We start from the raw sequence: 9,747 nt of genomic DNA on the forward strand, positions 1-9,747 counted from the left end.
CAGCCCCTCTTTCTCTCCCTCCAGGCAGCCCCCACTTCATGAAGAGGAACACCACACTCATTGGCATCAGCTTTCATCCCCAGCTGACTTTCATTAGGACAATGGCTTAAGCAGGGCTCGTGGATGGAGACTACTGGGCAGGGGTAGGTTGGTGGCCACTGGTCCCCGTTCCGCCTGGAGACAGCCCTAGTCCCTCTTAAGGGAACGAGAGGAGACTACCTGCTTTGGGGAGGATGGAGGTTGGAAATAGATGTAGCCCACAAATTCTCTCTGATCCCCAGCATGCTCTGCTGTGCCCAGCTGGCAGAGGTATCAGGAGAAGCAGAGGACAAATGCATAGAAAAACCTTCCCACAGTAGAGGTACAGTACATGTAATGGGTCCATCTGTGTAGGGCAGGACAGGCTGGATGTTAAGTGCAGGTTCCAGAGTCAAGATTCTGGAGATCAAATCCCAAATCTGCCTACTACTGGTCAGGTGACTCAAGCAGGTCACTAAATATTGTTGTGCCTCAGTTTCTTCAAGTGAGTACTAAGGGAACCTACTCACAGGGTTGGTTTGTGTGAAGATGGGTGGTACCTAGCACCCATGAATACCACAGAGGTGTCCCTTATCCTATTGAGTTCCTAGGATACCAGGCTCCTCTTTAGGCCATTAAGGCCGACATGACCCTGGTCCTCAGAGGCTCACACTCCTGGGGTGAGAGGGAACAAACAGGTCTATGTGAACATATGCAGGGTCCCTGCCGAAGCATGCTGTGGGAAAAGGGGAACTGCCAGTGGGAGGGTGGGGATGGGAAGCCTATTTGAGGGACATGGTCCTGGAGTGATGACCCTAAGGGGCCACGTGGGCCAAGGCCTGAGTGAAGAGAGAGGAGGCCCAAGGGAAGGGACCAGAGGTCAATTTCAGGTGAAAGGAAGGGAGAACCAAGAGACTGGGAGGTGTGGTGGGTGTCACGTATTGTCATTCCTCATGAGCAGTGAGTGTGAGAGCCATTACTCAGAGAGGAAGGCGGTACAGAATGACGGTGGCCTGGGGCTGGAGTGGAGACCACAGTGGCTGTGGTGTTTCAAAGTCTGATGAGAAATTACAAGATGGTTTGAGCCAGGCAGTCACCATGATCTATATTGAGCTATAAAAAAGTAATGTTTGCGTGGCAACCGGCAGCTCTGCATCTTGCATTGCTCCCTCTGCAGTCAGTGCTCCCTACACGTTCAGTGGCGTCGGGGGTTCCGAAGAGTCAGGACCCACCTGCTTAACAAGGACCAGCTGAGATGTGGCTTCTCTTAGGTTCCAAACTGGGAAACAAAGGGTTTAATCAGCCACTAGCATCAATTGTTGTGTGTTTAATTAAATCAGTAGGTCAGCAATCCACACAAAGGAGCCACCTCCTGATTCACCTTCAAATCCCAGCACCGAGAAATTGTACTTCTGAGCACGAAGGAGTCCATTTCCACGTGGGCCATCCTCTGGGCAACAGGTGGCTCTGCCAAGCACAAGGGCACACAGACAAATACCACAGGTCCTGGACCCCTATGTCTGCCCTTCAGGAAGGAGTGCCCATGGCAAGCCGAGGTGCTACTGCTGTCTCGCAGCCAGCGGTAACCCAGGGAGGACTGGGCCATCCATTGACCAAACAGGAGACTGAGTTGGGGTTTTTTTTGGTAACCTATATGTTTTTTTCTTAAAAAAGAGAAAGATAAGGTGGTTGAGCATTCCCTAAGACACCCCCACCACCAACAACAACATTCAGCATGCCAGCAATGGGTTTGACCTGCTGCCCTGTCAGCCCCGAGAAGCTTCTTGCAAGAGAGAGAGAGAGAGTGAGAGAGAAATTGAGAGGACAGTAAGTGAGTGACAGCTTGAGAAGAGGGTGAGAGGAGGGGAAAGCCCTGCTCCGGATATAAAGATACACATTCTTATAAGTCACTTGAGGTCAGGATATATGCATTTTCCATTATTCACCAAAAAATCTAGTTTCCATACCCTACAGTTGCTTGTATATTGCGAGTCAATTAGAAAAATCCTTATGAAATACTAACTGCCATCAACATGGTTTCATTCACCATAAAAAAAAAAAGATCATTTGCTATGTCCTTTCCTCTGCAGATTGCACTCTAACATCTGAGAGAACATGGGAAGGGTTTAATTCTCCTCTAACACTGTGAAGTCCTCCTTGATGGATATGCAGAATGATGGACCTGGTTCCCACACAGAATGTCACTGATGTTTCGACTTTAGAAGGAAACGCACGGTTCCTGGTTTGGACATTTATCTAAACCGCAGCACTCTTACTGATGTCTACACTCTATGAAACATTAATTCATGATTTTCTTAATATCTTATTGATTTCCCCCCTCCAAAGGCCAGAGGTTAAGAAACTCCATAAAAACGTCCTGGCAATTTATTGCTGTCCCTTTAAGACATTACAGTAACCTCACAGCTATTTGCTTTTCCCATTGTCTTTTCACTTAAGGTTGCTGTTCAAAATGACAAATTTACCTTTTCTATGAACTTCATATGAACTTGTTTTTAAACTTAATATATAGAGAAATACCCCAGCATAGTTCTTGAATAGCTATAGATTCGTACTCTCAGTAAAATGGGGCCATGGGGGCACCCCAGCCTTGCACACTTGGTGTGCCCATCTGGACAATAGTCACAACGAGGATGTCTGTGCAAGGCATTGTCTCATTAATCATAACAGTATTCTTACTAATAAGTGGACAACCAACCTGATCTGTATTATTATTGTGGGTTTTGTTTGTTTCTTTATTTGATTTTGTTTTTTTAAGGAAATGGGGACATGATGACAGCAAGGCTCAAAGTCAGTGCAGGAGGCGCCACCAGGACCTAGACCTTGCATTCCCAGCCCGGCCACTGACCTCTGGCCACATGGTCTGTGAACTCTGTACCACAGTCCTCATCACTCAGGGCAACTGTGACGTCCGGAGATACCGAACATCTCATCCACTTCCCACCTGGAGGAAATTCACAGAAAGTTGGAAGCAGAATATCATCAATAAGGGGATTAAAAATGGGAAGCAACCATTTTGTAATTTCAGGGAAAACATTTGTTACTGTAAATGCTATAATGAGCAGGTGAGAAACTAAATGTCTTTTTAATTACATTATTTAGCTTCAATAGTCACAGACATGAGAGTTTTAATTAACCTGACTTGGAAAGTAAATAATCTCAAATTATAATTCTGCTCCAGCCTCCCCACCCCCCGTGGAGAACTGACGAGGGGGTGTGACGGAGCTGCAGGGTTGGCAGCAGCAGAGCCCCTGGGCCACCAGGGGACACAATCAGAGCAGTTGTAGATGAGGGATGAGTGCTGGTCAGAAGGAAGTCGGGCTTTCTTTTTTTTCTTTTTTAATCTTCAGCTCAGGCTTTGAGCAAATCTTAGGGAAGCTTAGAGATAAGAAAATTCCCTATCCAAAAATAGTGTATTTCCAAAGGCTGCATGTTTGCGCAAGAATCTCTTCTCTACTTTAGGTGGGTACTTGGACAGAGCCTTTGCCCTCGAGTTTCAATTTAAATCTATCGGGGCCTCTGGGGATGAGCTTTGCCCTCTCGTTCAGAAATCTAGTATTTAAGACGATTTCTTACTCAGCAAAATGAGCAACACACAACACATTTCCTTCATGCTCCACGCATGTAAGTTTGACTGTGTGAGCATCACCTCTGTGCAAACTCATGAGGACACAAAGTCCCCCTGGGACTGCCCGAGCTTCCTAAATGTGTGGGTCTGGGTGGTTTACACTGTTTAATTAATTTTTCTTTCAGGAAAATTAAGTAAACTGGCTGTTTTCTGGCTGATACATTTGCTGAGTCCAGCCCTGTTAGGAAGAGGATCCAAAAAGGCATTAAGATTTGAAACATCCTGCCCTGGTCTGTGTAGGTCGGTTGATAGGAGCATTGTTCTGTAACCAAGGCACTGTGGTTTCAATTCCTGGTCATGACACACACCTAATTTCAGGTCCAATCCCCAGTCCGGGATTGATGCTCCTCTCTCACATAGGTGTTTCTCTCTCTCCCTTTCTCCTTCCTCTCTCTCTAAAAGCAATAAAAAAAAGTCCTTGGGTGAGAATTAAAAAAAGAAAAGATACAAAATATTTTGCTCTCTTGTCTTTCAGTAAATAAACGAAAGATTCCAAATGAAAATGACTTGAATTCTTTAAGTTTTGTCCTCTATCTACCATTTTGAAATAGCATTGGCATTTTAAATTAGGTGGCAGTAAATATATTCCTTTAAAAAAAAAGACTGACAAGAATCAAGTAGTTTTGGTTTTTATTACCGGTTTATAAAAGGACACCGGCAGCTTGTTGAGACACTTCTTTAAATCTTTGCCCTCACATTGCTGAGTGCACTGAGCACCTCCATGGGCAGGAGGACTGCCTTCCTCATCTGTCAATCAAACGCCGCCTTCCAGCCTTCCAGGAATCGGGATCCCACATAGTGTCTCCCTTCTCCCTTCCCTGGATGAAATTTGCCAACAGTTGGGAAAAGCTGAGAAGTGCTAAAAATTGAAAATAATTTCTGGAAAATATGAATCAAAATTACACCTCTCTGTCATCAAAGAAATTCTATTCTTAGAACCTAACAGCCACTTTGAAAGACAGTTTCATGATTTCTTAAAAAACTAAGCATACTCTTACTGTCAGACCTGACCATTGCGCTCTCTGGCAATTACCCCAAAGAGCTGAAAACTCATGTCCACAAACAGCCTGCAGGTGGGGGTTTTAGCAGCTTTATTCATAATTGCCCAAACTCAGAAGCCACCAAGTTGTCCAAGTTGTGGATGAGTGGTTCAATATACCTAAAATTGTTTTTAAAAAATGGAAATGTATGGAATCATAACTTCCATTGAAAAACCTATGGTTTAAAATGCATGGCTTTGTACTATGCATATTCACAATGCACACTTCATCGAGTGTTTCTTACAGCTCTTTCTCTTTCTCCCCAGCACTGATATGTTATTTTATTCCTTCCTTCTTTTCTCTGAAACTCCGGAATAAGATAGAAGAGTGTATTTATGGCCCTCTCCATTCCATGAATCTACTGTGCATTTTTAATTTTTTATAATTAGAGTAAACTGGCTTATTTTTTGTACATTTAAAACTAACTTATATTCCAATAGAAACTGTCAATTTGCACCTAGGAGAAATTCTGACACAAGAATATATTTTAAAAGTGTTGAGTGTTGAGGAATGGCTCCAAACAACAAAAAAGACAGGACTTCCACGAGATTCCCAATGGATTTGGTCACTCCATTCTTAACTGACCAGTGCCACTGCTCCTGCCCAGCAGACCTGGGGCTGACTCAGGAGCCAAGGTCTGGATGGCCTCCATGGAACCTGTCTTTGGGTAAGTGGTTACATGTACACCTACTTCCTTTAAGTCCTCCCCAAAACTCTGACAAAGCCCTAAACACGAGTCAGACACGGCCCTCTTGCCATGGAATATTGGACAGTTCCTGGCTGTCTGGGGTCTCAGTTGCCCAACTGGTAGGAGGCAAATTTGTAAAAAAATCTGATTTATTCCAGAGAGTCATAATTACCACACCTGGGTTCTTCAACCAACGGGAAAGCAACTAACAAGCTACATGGATATTGAAGAGACATCTCTGTTTGAGATCAGAATTCTTAAACAAAGCAACAGTGGTACTGAGTTTCAGGTACCAAACTTATTCCTATAGAAACTTTGCTTCGGGACACTTTACCTAAAAAAAACACTTATACCCAGTAAAATACTGTTTTAAATTATTAAAGAAAGAAATGATACCTAACAATGTATTTGCATTTTCATTGAGTCTCTCTTCTCAAAGAATCTACTTTCATATACGGTTAAATTAATTATAGGATGTTGCTCATTTCCTTTTGTTTAAGCTTCCAGTCTCAGGAATCATTAACTGCTCATTTGAAATAGAAATTATCCATTATGTTGGATTATGTGTGTCTATTTTAAAATGTTCTACCAGGAGAACACATTATTATATAATAAATTAATCTTTAAATGCTAGTATTTCAGTATTCTGAGGTAGGTAAATAAGAATTTGCTTCATTTCTTTTTAAACAAGACAGTTGAAGGAGGGGAAGTCCTTTCAGCGATCTGGAATCACAGAGGTAGAGGGATGTTGAAAATGCATTTGAGCTGAGTACCTCCTCTCGGGTCGCACCTGGTCCCTCAATGAGGAAGTGAGGAGATGGGGCCAGGGACGCAGGCGTCCAGAGTGGCACTCCTGGCCAAACTCTGTCCCTTGAAAGAGCCCCCACAGTGGGTCTCAGTTAGGAGTGGTCAGCAGGTATGGACATACAGTTTAGGGCCAGGGATGGTTTCCAGCCTTCCACATTGTAACAAATGATGCAGGCCTTCTCTGACTAGGTGAGAGGGCCGGCCCCCTGGTGTGTGCCATCCTTCCGCACTTGCAGGGTCACCTTTAGCTGCCCTGTCCTCTTTTTCCCCTTTGCAGTACCCGTGCCTTTCTCCAAGTGTTCAGTGGTAATCTCTTTCACCTCCAGGCTCACGGATTTATAAACATATATTTTTCCATTTTCAAAATCATCCTAGTGATTTTGAAATGTTATCAGTAGAAGTGGTAGTGTGCTCCCCACCCAAAATCTGTTGATTTCTTAACTTCCAGTGCCTGTGAATATGGCCTTCTTTAGGAAAAGGGTCTTTGCAGGTTTATGTACATTAGGATGAGGTTATTAGGTTGGAGCTCGTCCAATATGGTTGCAGTTCTTTTTTTAAAGATTTTATGTATGTATGCATGTATGTATTATGTAAATATGTATGTACGTATTTATTTATTTTTAGAGAGAGGGGAAGGAAGGGAGAAAGAGAGGAAGAGAAACATCTGTGGTGGTTGCCTCTCAGGCGCCCTCTGCTGGGGAGCTGGCCTGCAACCCAGGTATGTGCCCTAACTGGGGATCAAACTGGCGACCCTTTGGTTCACAGGCCGGCAATCAGTCCACTGAGCCACACCAGCCAGGTCTGGAGTTCTTATAAGAAGACAGAGACAGGCCAGCAGAAGGGCTCATGACCACTGGGGCAGAAATTGCAGTGAAGTAAGCCAAGAAATTCAAGGACTGTGGCCACCACCAGGAGCTGGAGGAGGCAGAGCAGAATTCAACCCCGAGCCTCAGAGGGAGTACAGTGCTGCAGATACCTTGGTTCCAGAGGCCCAGTCCTAGGACTGGGACAAATGAATTTCTGCTGTTCTCAGCCATCAGTTTGTGGTTTTTTATTACAGAAGCCCCAGCAAATTAATACATTGGGTTGGCCAAAAAGTTTGTTTGTTTGTTTGTTTGTTTGTTCCTGTAAGCTAGATCTAACAGCACTTAATTAGCTCTTTTTAACTCATTCAAAACAATTTTGTTAGATTGTATTTTGACAGCTGTCATATCAGCATGCATTTTAAAAAAACTTATCAAAACTGGTTAATTTTTGCGTTACCATTTTAATATTGAAGGTGGAAAAAATAAACATTCTTGGCACATTATGCTTTATTATTTCAAGAAAGGTAAAAATGCAACTAAAACACACACTGCTTTGTGCAGTGTCTGGAGAAGGTGCCGTGACTGATTGAACGTGCCAAAAGTGGTTTGAGAAGTTTCATGTGGGAGATTTCTCACTGGATGATGCTCCATGGTCAGGTAGACCAGTTGAAGTTGACAGTGATCAAATCAAAACATTAACTGAGAACAATCAGTGTTATACCATGTGGGAGATAGCTGACCTAGTCAAAATATCCAAATCAATAAAGTTATTGGTAAAAATGAAAAATGTGTCTTTTATTTTATGGGAAAAAAACACACAGACTTTTTGGCCCACCTGATACCAGGGTAGAAAATTACATATATAATTACAAAGTAACCAAAGAAAGTTCTGCTTAACTTTTCAAATACTTTTCTGAATAAAATCAAATAATTTGTATGTTCCTCCTGGAAACCCTAGTCTTCATAAAACTCAATAAGACCCAATTCCTCTCCTTCCATCTCCTTTTGGAAATGAAACATAATGCCAGAGAAGTTTTCTTTGTACAGAAACAAACCCTCATGCTTTCCATGGCTCTTTGGTACACAGGCTAGTAGAAATAGCTCCCACACTGTCTTCCTCACAGGAGGATTGAGAAGAGCATCAAATACATGTCAGTGTGTGTGATGGTATCGGTCTGTGCTGCTAAATAAGAAAGGTGGAAACCAGAAGTTTCTGCAGGAAGCCCACCCTGTCCCCTTAACTTTCTGCCACCCTGCTCAGCCCAGGGGGACTGAGCCACTGTGCCATGGCCAGCCTGGAAGCCTCACGGCTGTGTGCTGGAGGTTCCAAGTACCGCTGTTCCTCTCAGCAGCTTTGGTCCATGGAAGAAAACAAGACCGAGGGCCTCCCAGGGCACAGCTCCAGGTGAAGGCCTATTGTAGGGCTCTCGGGCTGTGCAGGCTTTTACTATCTGCATATTTATTTCACCTCTTAAATGAAATCCAATTTGAGGCTATTAATATTAATGCACTGAGATAATTCTGATGATGAATTAATAAAACACTTGGCCTCTCAATGTGCTGTTTGCTCTTACATTTAATGACGCTCTTAACTGGAAAGAGGGAAAGCCAGAGCAGGCTCCACCTGCAGCTTGGAAATTAGAGAACACTTCATTGTTCTGAGTGCGCTGCTTTAATGACAATCAATAGAATCGATCTGGGAGAAGAAAAGTATTTACTCAACCTCCACCACGTGCTACACTTGCTGTTCAGATTTCTGGAGCACACTCTGAATACGATATTTCATCAAGGTCCTGCATTTGCTAATGAATTACATGCTAAATGAATTTCTCATTCCCCCCTTGTGGTTTTGGTGCCATAAAGTATTGCTTTCTCCTAATAATGTAGAATTGTAATAATAACAGAATTGTACCATCAGGACAGTGAAGGATGGCATTGCTAGGAAATCAAGAAGTCATCCTGATTTTAGAATTCCATTTATGTGCACAGCAGAGGTTGTCCCTGACCCATCCGTGCTTTTCCAAAAATAATTCCTGACTGCTGGTCTTTTGTGGTTCAAATGAGGACAATTTACCATTCACACTCTGCTGGATTAGTCATTGAAAAGACAATTTAACTCCAATTAACTTAACTAGATTCAATATTAAACTTAAACTAAATACACTTTCATTTTAACAGTCATTCAACAAATAATGCATTAAAGGCCTCTAATTAGGCTGGTTTCTCAGTTGATTAAAACCAACAGCAATCTATTGTTGGTGGACCCCACGCCCCCGGCCAAAGCACAGCTTGTCAGGTCCAGTGTGCCCTGGAGATTCTGCCTTGTAAGGAAAAGACCAGTACCCGTTTTCCCAGGAATGAAAATTACACTCTCACATTGAAGCCATTAATGTGAAACCAGCTGCAGAAAGGAACTAAAACAGGCTAAATCAACATTGCAATGAATTTTTAAAATGGCCTCACTGTGTAAGTGAAAGGACAGCAAGTAGAAAAAGCATCAGCCGGTCTGTTCTTCAACTTGTGAAATAGAAATCTCAAAAGCCCCGTTAAATTTTAGGAGAACCGGCAGGAAAAGACAATATCTACCGTAGGGCAGAACTGATTTGCCCACTGTCATTTACAAGAAGTTTTGTCGTATTTGCTCTGTTAAATGGGAAAGCTGCAGAAAGAACTGCTAAAAGGGGCAGCAGCCATGGGTTTGCTTGCCTCACAGTGTTTAAGGGCACCTGCTTCAGACTCGGA

The sequence above is a fragment of the Artibeus jamaicensis genome, unplaced genomic scaffold (genome assembly GCF_021234435.1).
Source record: "Artibeus jamaicensis isolate MK-2021 breed Jamaican fruit bat unplaced genomic scaffold, CSHL_Jam_final scaffold_369, whole genome shotgun sequence".
NCBI lineage: Eukaryota > Metazoa > Chordata > Mammalia > Chiroptera > Phyllostomidae > Artibeus > Artibeus jamaicensis.